Source organism: Uranotaenia lowii, chromosome 1 (assembly GCF_029784155.1).
Source record: "Uranotaenia lowii strain MFRU-FL chromosome 1, ASM2978415v1, whole genome shotgun sequence".
NCBI lineage: Eukaryota > Metazoa > Arthropoda > Insecta > Diptera > Culicidae > Uranotaenia > Uranotaenia lowii.
Window position 1 is genome coordinate 215,958,225 of NC_073691.1, and position 16,167 is coordinate 215,974,391.

Here is a 16,167-nt window from a genome sequence, read left to right on the forward strand (position 1 = left end):
ATATTCTGGTTAAAGGTACTTTAACCTACATATTTTCTCTAACCAATGTATGTTCTTAAAAATCCAATCAAAATTCAAACTTCTTGAACTTGAAGAAGAGATGAAATGTTCAGAATTTGAAGCAAATCTAACATATCGACTCGAGGGCAGTTTTGTGATAGACTTTTGCTATCCGCTAAGTAGATGCAAAATCTGCTGCAAAAAAGTCAATAAAATCCCAACCAGATCTGCGAAACTAAAAGGATTTAAACTCCAAAAATTACCCATTTTATTTGAGTTAATGTAAATGGTAATGTTAATGAAGTAAAGATTTTCTGAATTTTATCAACAAGTTTTTTTGGTTTGAAAAAAAGTAGCAAACTTTTGTAAAAAATGTAAGGCAAACAGGCGAAACGAAAGCTCCCAATCATCTTTGCCCGAAATCACGTAAACAAATTGGTTGTAATATAATCAATTTAGGGCTGATTTAAAATTTAAATATTGTAAAAAAACCTTATTTGAACACAGCTTTTGTAGAATGTTTATCCACTCAAATACTTTGCTCCATTCTTTAAGGATTTTTGATTTATAAATATAGAATTTATAGAATTTTATAGATATTTTTATTCATATTACATAACTGCCCGAAGTGAGGTTTCCTAAAAAAAAAAATTGAAAAAGATGGTGGCTCTAGAGAGACATTTTATAAACTTATTTATTTTACATACAAACAATGAATTTATATTCTCTATGAATCAAATTTCATCAAACAAATTTTATTCAACATTTCATAAAGTCGATTTTAATCTCATTACCTACATCAATGGATTGTTGAATTTTCATTACAATTCAGAGGGCTGAAATATGACTGCATGTTCAAATTGTGTATTTTGACGGACTTTAGTTACGGTTTATATTCTCCTTTATTAATATTTTTTTCCATTATGAATTTAAGTTTTCATGGGTTCGTATCTATCTAAATCATATACAATTGAATCGGATTTTAACTTAAATTTTTATGTCAACATTAATTTTTGATTTTTGGTTTCTTTAATGCAAAATAATTCTCCAATAGATTTTACGATTCTACACAGCATTAACTTTCTCTTATACAGCGCTTTTTCGTGGAAAATAAACCATCTGGGAGTTTAGAACAAAACTAATTTCTATTTCCAAGCTTAAATGTACTATATCTACCTAATTCCTTCGTAAACAAACGGAACTGAAAACATTTCAACAAAACTAATTTTTACCCAGCACATTGGCAAACATTACAGTATTTTTAAGAACACTGAAAAATTTAGCATTTAAAATTAACATAAGTTAACCGTTCTAGTGTTATTTAATTGAGGTTAGTTATTTAGGTTTATTTGTATTCAAGATAAAATTCTTTTGTCAGCTTTTTATGAATATTTGCAACTAATGATGTTGATTCGAAATTATTAATATTTTCGTGATGAGCTCAACATCGTATTTTATCTTCAAAACAAATTAACCTCAATAACACAATTTAATTAAAAAGTTGTTTAAAGTGATCTATAGGGTTGTCAAACATTTTATAGACCTTCTGTAACGAAATCTGATAAACAAAATCGCTCTGGAGCCATTTATGAGCTTAATTTTTCTGTCCAGGTGATTCCTGATTTTATTGAATAAATTTATCTGCTTCATTTGTTATCAATCATGTATCTTGTTCAATTTTGAAATTTTCCACTAAACTAATTTCTCGTAAATTAACTTTTCACTGTAGCCACTGTTTTTTGGTTTAAAATATTTTAAGTCCATTTTCCAAAAAAAAGAACATTTTCGATCCACGTTTAAAAACTTGAAAAAATGTTGGTTATGTAATCTATACTAAACCTATGGCTGGTGTTGATTTCTAACAGGACGCCAATTTTTAAAAACTTTCCGTATAATTATAATTCTGGTTTCTCTGGAGCTATAACTTTTTTTTTATCACGGATGTGATATGTCTTTGCTCTTACTGAGTGGTGCAAATTTTGCTTTTTCAAACTTTTGTGCAACTTTTGAGTAAAAAATGCCAATAGCTGCTTTTTTTCACAACAACACTCAGTTTTAAAAACGATATTGAAATAAAAACTTCAAGAAAAATAGCTTATGAAAAACTCTGATTAAAACAAAAAATCATACAGCAAAACTATTCAACATTTGCCACAGTGAAAGATTCGATTTGATAGTGTAATGTACATTTGCCATCGGCCAATTTTTGGAAAAAAAACGGTTAACTTATTTTTTTTCGAAAGAAATTTTTTGAATAACATCAGATTCTTAGTCAGGTGACATCAATATTAAAATTTTAATTTTTTTTCGATTTCCTTCAGTCCTCCCTTTGGGGATTTTTGAAATTCAAAATCCGAAACTAAATCAAGTCCGATTGTGCTGGAATTTGGCACAGATCCGTTTTTTAGGCCAATCTACAAAATGTCGGTTTGCGAAATTTGACATGACCCTTTTGGCTGCCACCCTAAAGTAGACAACTTAACGGGATAAATGATTGAAGTAAAATTGTTCGAATAATACTGCCTGGCAAAAATTGTTTTGGTCGAGTAAGAAGTTAATTTTTTTTTTAAATTTATAAGTGTTTTAAAATTATGTTCAAACTATTTACTTTTCAAATGACCAGCTATGGTCTGTAAAATCAAGCACTTTTATTATTTCAATATGAGCTCCTAATTTATCATAATTCATATCTATCAAAAGTTTTTCAAAACGACTTTAAAAAAAATGAGTTATTTTTGATGCAAAATCCCCATTTTTTTGGAGAGTTTTGGGCTTTAAGGTCGTTTTCTAAAGGCTATAAAAATCAAAACAAAAATTTTAAAGAAGCGTCTATTAAGAAGATTTCAAAATGGTATTCTCTATGAAAATCGGTTCAGCCGTTTTGATTTTTTTTAACCCAAACAATTATCCGGGTATTTATAACCCTAACCGGATAATTTTCTTTTTTTTTGCTGGGTGATTCTGATAACAATATTCAAAAATCTAAAAACTAGAAATTGTAGACCTCTTAATTTTAAGAAAAGTCAGAAAAGTGTTCCTGAGATATCGCATCGAGATGGTACAGTTAGGGTCAGATAGACCCTAACCGCATAGAAATGTTAAGAGTAAAATCTTTATTTTTATCAATTTTCATAGTTTTTTGTTGTTAATTTTGTTCTATTGAAATAAAAATTCTGTCTCGAATGCTATTTAACGTTGAGAAAACAAAATAATTTGAAAGATGGTGAGAATGATTCAAAGTATTGCAAAAAATCTTAATGTTCAAGTTTTATTTTTTCTTCCATTTCCTAGTTTTTGCCAAAATTCAGGTTTCACCATGTTTATTTCCAGATTACAATTCCACGTTTCATGTTAAAAGAATCTTGAATCACTAATGTTTGAAAATAAGTTGCTCTAAAACGCAATGGAATCTTTGAACGATAATTGTACTTATCTGAAAAATATCTCTGGAGCCACCATTTGGACACTAAATTCTTCCTCTAAGGTGTTATTCGATATTGTGTCAAATTTATCTACATCTTTGTTTTTTTTCTGTACTGTGAAACTATTTTTTTTTTAAAGTTTTCACATAGTGGATGTATTGTACGCAATCCTTTCGCTGGAGCCACTATTTTTGTTAATTTGTCCATTTTACAAATAAATTAAATCTGTCATTTTTTAAACCTATCCAATTGTTGATTCTTCAAACTTTTGTAATTTTTTATATTCGAAATATGTTGAAAAGGTGTTTCGATTTGACTTTTATTTTGTGTTGAACGGGAAGTTATTTCAAACTCTGGCACAACCTTCGTGTGCTGTGTGCAACATTCAGAATTGAAGAATGGATGGGAACCAATATTTTTGAAACTATGGAACTAAATAATCTGCTACTTTTCTTAGGTACATCGTTTTTTTGGAAAGCAATTGGATAAATATATAACATGAAAAACTGTTTAATAATGACTCTCATTAAACAGAAAATTAAACAGGAAAATTTATCGTTTCAAATTTTAGTAAGTTCAGTTTTGTAAGCCATACTTATTTCAATACAGTTTTCAAATCATAGTATCTGCTCACAATCTGCATTTAATTTTAAGAAAATTCAATAGAAATAAAAATTTGTTTAAAAAAAAAACAAAATATCGTAGCGCTAATCATACCCTAAAGATTGATCGAAGAAAGATAAAATTTTATTGTTAGCAGTGAAATGTCATCAAAACTTTCGACTTTCGGAAAGTTTATTAAAGCTGAGTATCGAAAAATTAAAGCAAAAACTTTCAAAACTGGCAATCAGAACCGTGGTAACATTTTACAATATTTTATATAGGTTTTTTTTAAAAAGATTTTCTTCTTAGCTTGGTGCTTTTAATGCAGTTCTTCAGATTTCGATTGAGATGATGGTCGTACGAAATTGGTGAGAAAAATTACATTTCATGCACAGTCTAGTTTCAGACAGAAAGCTACAAATGACGACATTTAGATCATGCATTTATCAAAACTTACGATTGAGGGATAATGAGAACAGGCGTTGTGAATGATTACTTTTTTTTGTTGAAAAAACTTTAGATCAACGGATCAACGAAAAAGCAGAAAAAGAAAATAAATAGAAAGCAGAAACTGGCAGGGTGCCAAAATAAATTGATCCGGCTAAACTTTTTGAGCTCTCCCATTTATTTCATAGAAGGAATGATTGATTGATTTAGTTATAATGTCGATGGGCTGTTTATCTGCGAACGATTTGTGTTACACTCATGCTTGTAAAATTAAACTAGGATAAAATGAAAACAACTTTCATAAAACTGAAGCAACAATTTGTTAAAAGCTTTCTGGGTAAAACTTAAAACGAAACCGTTAATATTTCAACCGATGCTTTTCCCACAACACTCTACCAAAGAGCATTCAATGCTATACATACGTAGGTATAGCAAAAACTTATTTTCCTGCACAAAGCTCTTTACGTTCCCTTCCCTTTTGAAAAATCACTTTCAAAGCTGGTGACTTCCGACAGACGTAGTACCTAATGCAAAAGTACTGAGTATAATTTAATCAAATAATGGAAAGTGGTTTTTTCTTAGCAACGTTTAAAATTTTCCGCATTCGCATAAAAACTACAATGTTTCTACAAGTGATGAAAGTTAAATAACGTGCATTAAGAGTATGAACGCATAGAAAAGTATTTGTCAAGCAAGGGATTGGGTTGTCTATCTATAAGCACAGATTTTACAAAGCAGAAGCAGTTTTTGTTGTGTGTAGAGATTTTGCATTTTTTTTGGTGAATTTTTGGTATTCTTGTTATGTGCGTTTTAGTGGATATGACAAATTTGGTGTTTCTAGTTTTTTTTTTCGGTGCGCTTTGTTCAGAAGAAACCAGTCCATAGGTTAATAGAGTGTAAAGTTCTTCAGCTAAATCTTCCGTAAGGTCGCTCTAGGGGGGACGATTCGACTATTTAAGTGCTCAAGAAGAGAAACTTTCCACACGTGAAGTCATCTATGAAAAAGTGAAAGTAAGGATAGGATCTTAACTCTAACGATGATTAAAGAAAACTTTTGGATGCATGAGAATGGAGAATGATAATGAGGTTTCTAATTTTTTTTTCACATTTCTACCGATTTCACTCAGTTGGTTCGATTTTAATTCTTTGACCGAAAGATAAGAGATAGAAAAGGGGGAAAATGAGAAGTTTTGCTAATGAGACTATGGGTACTTACGCTGGAATTTCGCCAACTGCCGCTCCACTGTTTTTTGATATTATTTTGTTGGATTTTGTTTTCAATTTGATGGCCGATCGTCATTCGCGGGAAAATTTTTTTGGTGGTTGGTGGTTGTGGTGGTGATTTTTGGTGATTCATTTCATTATTGTTCGTGAAGTGGTGAAAAGTGGTGGTAACGAAAATTGTGGTGATTTTTTTTTGTCGGGTGCGCATTTATGGGAGAAGAAACAAACAGTTTTTGTGGTTAGCGAAGGACTTTGTGAATACTTTTTTTTTGTTGTTGCAAAAGGTTGTGATTGTTTCCGAACTAATTTTTTTCTGCTTTAATTTGTTTGATGTGAGGTTTTGGTTGTGAGTTTTTTTGGATTCCAAACTTTTAACGACTTGTCTGTTTCTAGTGGTTAACTGATAGGGATTTTTCTAATTATATCAACATCGCTTAAACCCATTCCCACCTATCTGTCAAAAAGTTGATGACGCCGCAAACTTTCTATTTAAAAGCATTGGTAACTCCCATTCGATGGTGAGCAAATGGACCACAACGCGTGAGTGAAAAGTTTTCTACGCCATTAATAAACGAAAATTAGGGCTCCTTGAATGGTGTTTGAAGCAATTTCGCGCCTGACTTGTCGGGGGAAGGCCAAAAATTCCGCTCAATAGAAAAAAAACCTGCTACCACATTCCAATGTTGGCTGAAATTTTCTCCTTCCCAGGGAAGTTCCCCGGGACTGGGAGTCAGGTCCGAGTCTAATCTGGGGAAGCTAATATATTTAAATTTCCAGCTCGATGACACGAAATGTGGCGTGAAATTTTCGCCCCGAACCCAGGAAAACCGCGCGCCCTCGATCTTAGTAGTGGGTTTAGGTGGATACATATCGAAGTGGCTTTGGCGTTTGCCCGGAAAACGAGCAGCGGTGTGCGATGCGCCCGAATGTGACCGCCGGGAATAGAAATATTAACTGGACGATGCCGTCGGACAGTGGTCTAAACAATTGGAATTCTTTAACATCTTTTTCAAAGGACACATTTCAACGAACATTTTTCTCATCGCAATTTGAGACCACTGTGCAGATAACAAGATACGGTAAGAGGATATCCTCATTCATTCCGTCTCTCTTCGGTGGCTTCTCGGCATAAATGGCAATTATTCCGGCTATTTTGTGTCACCTCTGGCGATTCGCGCTGTGAAAGCTAGGCTAGGATTGGTTAGAGGTAAAACTTCGGCGAGCTGATGATGTATGAAGACATTTTTGTAAAAGTTCCACACAGTTAATCATCGTCATTCCTGTTGGTTGACTACAGAAACGGAGTATTTCGTTTGCAGTTGCCACCGAGTGCAGTTTAACTCAGAAATCATGCTTCGGTTATGAAGACAATGATAAAAATGTTCTAGAATTAGCTGAATCCTATAATTATTTCCCCTTTTTTATAAAGTGAACTGTGGAAGATTGATGCCTGATACCTATCAGTTACATGAAGAATAAGGTGTACAAAAATGTTTTTCTTGAGTACTACGTCAAAATTTCATATGAATTTCAGCATCGTAGAGTTACCATCTAACGTTGAACCAATGAGCTTATTAAAGTAGGAGTAATGTCTTCTACCGGACTGGAAAGATTCAAACTCTTGAGATTTTGAGACAGACAACTATAGCATCGGGAATCTGAGGTGAGATACGGTGTAGAATTTATTCACTTTTCGGTAAGACCTTCGACCACGCTGTCAAATCATACGTTGGACAATCATTTCTAAACGTCTAACGGTTTCCAGTTGTTCCGTGCAATTCGCAATCGCAAAACAATAGAATTGGTGATGACTGATGACAGCTGATGATTATAAACACGGTACAAACACGGTCGTTTTTATTTACCCATTATTGATTGAAAAATAACCAATTTCTGGTTTTTTTTTCTACCAATATGATTATTTTTCATCAATTTTTTACGGTGCAATTTTATCCGTAGTCCTAGTTTACGGGTATTAACCGGAAAAAGGATTCTCATTTAAACTCAATCAAAAAAATAGAGAATCGAAAAAACATTGTCCACTTTCGCAATCGTATCAGGGATCGTTGATTTAGCCATATTTTTTCATTCCTTTAATAATTTCTTTACAGGAATTTCAAAGACTAAACTGGTGCAACTATTAACGCACAAGGTAAGCAAGTTTTTTTAGCATTCATCTTATTTAATAATAGTGAATAATAATAGTGCAGGAACCGGATAATCTCCTCAAATCTATCGTCACGTACCCTCGTCATTCAAAAGTGGATTGAAGCAGACCGCCGAAATTCTGCAAAAATATCCAGAATCTTCCATCTGGATGGCAAAATGCTTTCGATCGAATCGTTTGTAACGAAAGTTGATCGGGTTACCGTGAAAGGACGAAACAAGTTGTATCGAACTCCGCTTTATGCCAACCAATCAGTGGAGGCGAGACATTTTGAACCACTTGCGCGATGAAACAAACATATTCCCGATAATGTCCAACCCCACGGCAGCCCTGAACAATCAAGCACAGACAAACAGACAGGACACTCTATTTTCATTCTTCGCAAAACGATTTCTGAGCTAGGCAATGTCGCCACCAGGTAGCGCTGCTTCAATTTAAGAGAAATCAAAATTTCTCATCATGGTAGCCCTTGCGGTTTTGTTTGTTTACTTTGACAACCTGAAACCTAGTGAATTGCTTTTAAAAAGTGGATAGGAATTTTAAATTATTTTGTAACTTGCATGGCTATATCCGGTTATTGGAACTTCCGATGGTGCCTGGACATTGATTCTACTTGGCGGAAAGCTAAGATCGATTATGGATTGCAGAAGCTGTTGAAAAGAAACAGTTGTTTTCTAGGAAAAATGCAGGTAGTATCTGAGTAGTATTTTAAACCGGAAAGTCTTATCAGCTGCAAAATTCTTTCAGAAGACATGAATCCAGCCTGTGAATACAACATACCCAAGTTGATTCTTGGAGTACGACTATTGGAGGTTGACACGGCAATTTATTCGAATAAACATACATCGTGCAGTTTAACTTGGACTTAGAAGTATGCCAATGTGTCCTGCATGGAGCATAGTTCAAAGTTTGTTTCTCTGTGCAAAGTGTACAGGATTCTCGAAGCATATCTGTTATAAATTTATGTGAATTTGTGTAAATGTTATAAATTTATGTGAGTATAATATATTACTAAATAAACGACGGAAAAAAATATTGGATGAAAATGTTCCAACTTTGTTGGGAGTCAATAAATCGTATAATAATCCTTAAATATTTGAATACTTGGCTATCTAAATAAAGGACTGGATCTAAATAAGAACGAACTAATGTATTGCAGTTTTGATCTCCGTTACAAATTTTCAACACGCTTCACTCCCGACGGATCAACGGGCATCACTGTGGCAGGAACACGGTAGAGGAAGTCACTATACTGGTACTGGATATCAGGTGATTTCAGGAAACCAAACTGGAATTCCAGAGTTGTTTTCGAAAATTCTTCATAAAAATGTAGAATTGTTTTCGAGCTATAAATCATCCTCATCTAAATCCAGCTGATAATAGTCGTCAAGAATTTGCTGGTATTCTACCCTTCAGAAAAGAATGGTTGTAAGCTCGCCGTTGTCTGGTTTGCAGCCATTAATCACTGGCAAGGTTGCCGAAAAAAATTCTGTGTTTTGTCGAAAAAAAATTCTGACTTTCTGTGATTTTTCCCAAAAATTCTGTGACGTTTTTCTGTGATGCTTTTTGCATGAATTTCATTCAAAAGTCATGTCAAATTGCGTCTTTTTTACATTTTACTTAAGAAAAATTAATTAACGTTATCAATTTTATCATATCTCTACAATTCAAAGATAATTTTCCAAAATTTGAATTTACATTAAAAAATATATTTTGAAAAATTATCCAAAATTTCAAAATTCTGTGAAATCCGTGAATATTCCGAAAATTCTGTGTTCTGTGACACAGATTCTGTGATGAAATTCGACTCAAAATTCTGTGAAATTATAGATTTTTCTGTGGTTTCGGCAACCTTGATCACTGGATGGTAGTTTATCGCTACTGTAATATTAAAAAATAGATTAAAACATAATCATTTCACTTCATATAGATACAATAACAAGATACTGTTCTGAAAATGATGAAACGGTTGTTTACTCTTCAAATCAAAACGCCAAATTGTCAAAGGTAACCATGATCACTTCTATTATCGAAATTGATTGGTAGGCAATGTCGGCAATAGATGGCAGTGTAATCGCTTTGCGAAAAATTGACCGGATTTTCTTCAGAGTGTCCTGTCTGTTTCTCTGTGAATCAAGTGTTGGATTTGGAATCCGGCACGACAATTGGCGAGGCATTTGAATCAAACGACAGGCCTCAACACATCGATATTGTTGACAGATCCGCACTCCGAACTGAACGCATCCTTTATCCATGAAATTTAGCCCAAATTGATGGGATCCTCCCATGAACCGGAACTGATGGCCCTTGAATGTCGGTCGCTTAACGGCACCGTCCACTTGGATGATTACAGAGGGCCAAAATAGACGGCCATTCGACGTGTCATCGAAGGGGCAGACGAAGCAAGACTGAAGAAGAGGACAGGAGACCAGTTTTGTGCAGTGGTCACCCTTGACGTGAAGAACGCCTTCAACAGCGTCAGTTGGGCAGCGATTGCGTCGCTCAATTATCTAAGGATTCCGGCATATGTATATCTGTATGATGGTGGAGTGTTACTTCCGTAACCGCCAACTACAGTATATGACTAGCGAGGGACTGGAAAGAGTGTGAGTCTCGGCAGGGGTTCCACAAGGATCGATACTTGGCCTGGTATTGTGAAACATTTGTAACGGCCCGTAGTAGGCAAAGTGGTAATATCCGTAGTATCTCCAATGCATAATTTGAACATGTATCATGTCAGTCTTATTGGGAGTGGATCTTTGTGTGCTGAAATGTGAAGTTTCGGTAAAATGGAAATTCCACCCATAAGGACAGCAGAATAACTTATCGTTATTCTGACAGTCACCATAAGCTACCAAAGGTGGCTTTTCTATGGGAGGATGGAAAATGGAGTTTTCTTGGAGACCAAAAAGAAAACCTGGAGGTCTTAGCATTTTGATCCTGGAGTTGTTCGGTCGGTTTTTGTTAAATAAGCTGCATTTTGAGTAAATCGGAGTAAGGCGGTTATTATCCTACTGCCTTCAAGTATTTTCCCCCGTAAATTCGCCGTAGTAGTACGTGCCGCGCAAGTTGTGAATCGAGTCAACGACGATCTCGGGAGTTAACGGCCTATACGTTTTGGCATCCAAACCCAGCCCGGGAAGTTCTCTGGCGGTAGCTTGTGTGCAGGTGCAAGGACGATTTTATCGGTAAGTTTGCCTTTTAGTTACCTTTGTGAACCTCTTTTTAAGCATTGTGTTTGGTCATTTTATGCTGCGGAGAACTACGGATATTGTGCGGCGACTAAGTTCGTGAACCTACACAAACTTTCCTCATTTCGCCAACACCATTTTGGTTAGTTTTCTTTGGAAGCCCACCCCTGGGAAGAAAGTCCGGGTTTTAAGAGACTTCAGCACATCAACTTTTTTAGTTGTTGGCGCTTAAGTGCTGTTAAGTTGAGTTACGCAATTTTGCTAATAAAATTTTCACTTTCCTTTAGCACGAAGTGGGATTCAGTCCTGATTAGAATCAGTGGCTGTTGGTTTTTGAGAGTTTTGTCGTCTTGTTTCAGCTTCGACTTCCGAAGGAAATCGAGACGGTACATTTGGCGCCCAACGTGGGGCGATTTGTCCGATAATGATTATTTTCCCCATATTCTTATTAGTTATTTTTAAATTTTCGGTGCAGGTTTAATTTTAAGCATATGGAATTTATTTTAGAATAAGATTGAATGAATTTTTTTTATACCGTGAAGGAAAGATTTAAGTTATAATAGATAGAATAAGATTAATTGTAAGTGTGCTCTTTTAAAAATCAACCTTATTTTCTTAAAAACATTTTAAAGTTTGGTACTGAACCATTATGCTTCTCGCTGGAGACCTGAGTTTTTTAACGCTGACGGTCAGTAGCTTCTAAAGTGAAATAGAGTTGTAGCTTTCGGGCAATGATCAAATATGACCCCGAGTTGCATCATTGGTTTGGGGGCCTTCTGTTTCAGCCGATTGCTATTCGGAACGGGGCATGAAACAACTCTCTTAGAAATCACAACCCGATTTAATTGCGAATTTGGTACCCGCGGGTTGCTTCTTGCACGAGGGAAGGGGGTTTTTTTAGTAGAACTGTATAGCGCTTCTTAGTACTTGGTTTTCGGTCCCAGGTGTGGTTTTCCAACGATTTTTTTCTGAAAGTGGCAAGGCGCATACATTATAAAAACCTGGTTTTTATCTTGAATGAGGGGGTAGTGTAACGGCCCGTAGTAGGCAAAGTGGTAATATCCGTAGTATCTCCAATGCATAATTTGAACATGTATCATGTCAGTCTTATTGGGAGTGGATCTTTGTGTGCTGAAATGTGAAGTTTCGGTAAAATGGAAATTCCACCCATAAGGACAGCAGAATAACTTATCGTTATTCTGACAGTCACCATAAGCTACCAAAGGTGGCTTTTCTATGGGAGGATGGAAAATGGAGTTTTCTTGGAGACCAAAAAGAAAACCTGGAGGTCTTAGCATTTTGATCCTGGAGTTGTTCGGTCGGTTTTTGTTAAATAAGCTGCATTTTGAGTAAATCGGAGTAAGGCGGTTATTATCCTACTGCCTTCAAGTATTTTCCCCCGTAAATTCGCCGTAGTAGTACGTGCCGCGCAAGTTGTGAATCGAGTCAACGACGATCTCGGGAGTTAACGGCCTATACGTTTTGGCATCCAAACCCAGCCCGGGAAGTTCTCTGGCGGTAGCTTGTGTGCAGGTGCAAGGACGATTTTATCGGTAAGTTTGCCTTTTAGTTACCTTTGTGAACCTCTTTTTAAGCATTGTGTTTGGTCATTTTATGCTGCGGAGAACTACGGATATTGTGCGGCGACTAAGTTCGTGAACCTACACAAACTTTCCTCATTTCGCCAACACCATTTTGGTTAGTTTTCTTTGGAAGCCCACCCCTGGGAAGAAAGTCCGGGTTTTAAGAGACTTCAGCACATCAACTTTTTTAGTTGTTGGCGCTTAAGTGCTGTTAAGTTGAGTTACGCAATTTTGCTAATAAAATTTTCACTTTCCTTTAGCACGAAGTGGGATTCAGTCCTGATTAGAATCAGTGGCTGTTGGTTTTTGAGAGTTTTGTCGTCTTGTTTCAGCTTCGACTTCCGAAGGAAATCGAGACGGTACATTCTACGACGAACTGCTGAGACTGCGTCTCCCCACGGGAGTGAGACTTGTGGGATTCGCCGATGACGTGGTTCTCCTGACATCGGGCCCATCAACCGAAGAGATCCAGCTACTTGCCACAGTAGCTATTGGAAATTTGGATGCGCTCCAAGAGCTTGCGTCTGGCTCACCACAAGACCGAAATGGTGCTGATCACCAACCTGATTTCAGCACAATCAGGGACGATTGTAGCTGGACCGTGCGCAATCAAATCTAAACGTGCGATCAAGTACCTGGGGGTGATGATCGATGACCAGCTGAGTTTCACGGCCCACATCGACTACGCCTGTAAAAGAGCGGCAATAGCGACAGCAGCCCTCGTATGAGCAGGCAGTGTAACCTGCAAATACTCTGCAGTGTGCAGCGGCTGATGAACCTGCGAGTAATCAGCGCATACCGAACGGTGTCCTCGGTAGCTGCTGATGTTGTGGCGGGGGTCATGTCCATCTCGGTCTTGCTAGAGGAAGATATCTTCTGCTACGAGCATAGGCACATGTCCGATGTGCGGAAACTTGCCAGAGAGACCTTGATGTCCCAACTGGCAGCACCAGTGGGACAGCTCGGAACATGGCCGGTGGACCCATCTCTTGATTCCTAACATCGGATCCGGAGACATGGAGAGGTGGATTTCTGCATGACACAGTTCCTGACTGGTCACGGATGCTTCACGCAGTACCACCATCGGTTTGGAAACGTGGCCTCGCCATTCTGTCCAACCTGCGGTGACACAGTAGACGCATCAGAGCACGTAGTGTTCAACTGTCCGAGGTTCGAAGGGGTATGTGCTAACATGCTTGCCGCCTGCTGATCAGAAACGACAGCCGCCAACATCGTGCGGAGGATGTGTGAGGATGCCAATACTTGGAGCATGGTCAGTGATGGGTTCACCCGGATCATGACTGCCCTCTAGAGGAGTTGGAACCAGCAACAGTCCGCGAACGGTGTAGTGTGACTCCTTCGTCGGGGAGCATTTGAGTAGTGTGAGTCCTGTTTGTTATCAAACAATAGTACGATACTTTTCCACTCACAATTAGGAAAAGTAACACCAAGCACCGTTATAGAATCCAAAAATCACTTATTTTTTAATGTGTAAAATTTCTATAGTAATTTTCTGTTAATTGTAAAAAGTAAAAAAGTGAACAACCCTAGTTGATAAACATATATCAGTGAGTTACCGGATGAATTCTTTGCACGGTAACTCACAAACCAGCTGATAGCAACAACAACAAGACAGCATAAAATCAGTCTAAATAAATTCTCGTGGCAGCAACATCGTCTCCGTACTTGTTGTTTGTTCCGTCGGTCGAGTTTGTAGAAGTTAATAAAGTGGTGTTTTAATTTGTTCAATCGGTCGTCTATTCAGTGTTTTTGAAGCAAATTCGAAACCCGAAACAGGTTTGTGCTGTGTGTTGTACTGCGGATTGAAAAGGTGCAACAAAAACCTTCCTCCTGACCCATCGGCAGTGGAGAAGCTGCGAACCAACCAACCAGTCGGTGTAGGATGACGTCTTCGCCGGGAATCCTCCGAGTAGTTTCGTAAAGCCCCGGACGTGTGCTATGACAGGCGCGTGTCCAGGATAAGCTGCTCTCGATTCGGCACACAGACGGGCAAAGAAGAGAAGGCCTCGAGCCAAACCAAGAGGAGCCAAGATCTCGAGTCTTTAGAGGAGAGGTCTTTGGTCTCTTGCAAGCGAGCCTCGAGTTGCGAGTAAAGGTCGGACCTCGAGTCGTTAGATGAGAGGTCCTTAGTCTTGAATCGTAACAAGAGGCAGAGTATGTATGCTGGAGTTTTGACTTGAAATTGAGTAAGCCGATGAGCGCTTAAGCGCGGACTTGTATCCCATCTCGGATACAGCCTTAGATGCAGGTCCGGATGGGAATTATGACCAGAGTCCTTTATGGTGACCAGGTGGACTTTATGGCGTAGGGGTACTTAGTATCATGAGTCGTCCAATTGCACCCATGGACCCAGAGTAGCATACTGGGGGGACTCGGCTGCTCGCCGCGCCTTGGATTACAATCTATAAAAAGGATGTACCACCTGGGTGATCAACTAATAAAAAAAGACGGCCCGAATATTGCTCCCGACTTAGTCTGGAGGCCGAAGGCATCGAAGTGGGTCGTCAATCGCTCAGCTTTAGCTCCAGATCCGATCGGCACCCGTCCCGAACTTATTCGATGAGAGCGATCGAGTCAAGGACATTTTAACGTTTACAGTTTCAGTCCGATTGCTCCGAAGAATCTGGAATTGTTGAAACGAGTTGCCACTCCTGATTTGAAAGATTGCCACGGTTTCGACGAATTCGCGGTCATACTGGACAGTTTGACGCCGATGAGTGATGGACAATGTTCGTCCCGGGCTTCTACATCGTAAAGTGAATTTTTCGTCTCAAGTCCTGTTCTTAACACGGGCTATATCTACGGTTTTCTTGTAGCTTCTTAAAGAATGCCGATTAGCTAGGGAAAACTAGGCTACGGATCTTGAACTCCCGTGAAAATTAAGTGGTCACTAGAAATTGTTGTTTGTACTGCAGTAAATGTAATTTATATTTTTACATTCCAGGTTTCCACGTGCTGATCTGAACGACATCCTTCTAGTTGGATCATCAAATATGGACTGTACCCGTTCCAAGTTTAGCGGAAGATGTTTATGCAGCACAAGATTCCCTTTCATTCTACGGAATTCTAAGTTAACCGTCAAACCATCACCCGATTACAGGCCCATTTGTGGGCAACCGGTACCTGTTGTCGCGTAAACAGTGGTGAACATAGTTTTGACAAAAAACTAAACATTTCAAAAACAAAAGTTTTTTTTTCTAACTATCATAGCTGCAATTTTTATCAATGGAATAGAAAAAAATGCTTTTTTGAATTTCAATTAAAATAACCATTTTAAACGTCTTTGCTATATTGAATGCGGTAGAAAAATGATCAAATTTTAACTTCTCCCCGAAAAGTCAGTTTATGGGTTCTAGTGAAAAAGTTGAAAATAAAAAACAACGCGGGGGAAAGGTCAAAAATGGTTATTAATGAACCAAAATTGGTTCAAAAAATACGAGCGTGAATGTTTACAAGTGTTGCGTGGCAAAATATGCCCCCGAAGTTTATTGGCAATATCGTTAGTAATA

The 16,167-nt window shown here is 37.4% G+C and overlaps 1 protein-coding gene across 7 annotated transcripts in view; it reads right to left on the reverse strand.

The window, feature by feature from the left end:
• LOC129747875 (tolloid-like protein 2) overlaps positions 1-16,167 on the reverse strand; it is a 61,882-nt gene that overhangs the window by 41,744 nt on the left and 3,971 nt on the right. For 6 of the 7 annotated variants that reach the window (XR_008737600.1, XM_055742272.1, XM_055742257.1 and 3 more), the window contains exon 2: positions 5,689-5,715. The exons of the other annotated variant lie outside the window; for it this stretch is intronic. The gene's annotated coding sequence lies outside the window, so the exon portion shown is untranslated. The remainder of the gene's footprint in view (positions 1-5,688; positions 5,716-16,167) is intronic. 7 annotated transcript variants of the gene reach the window in all.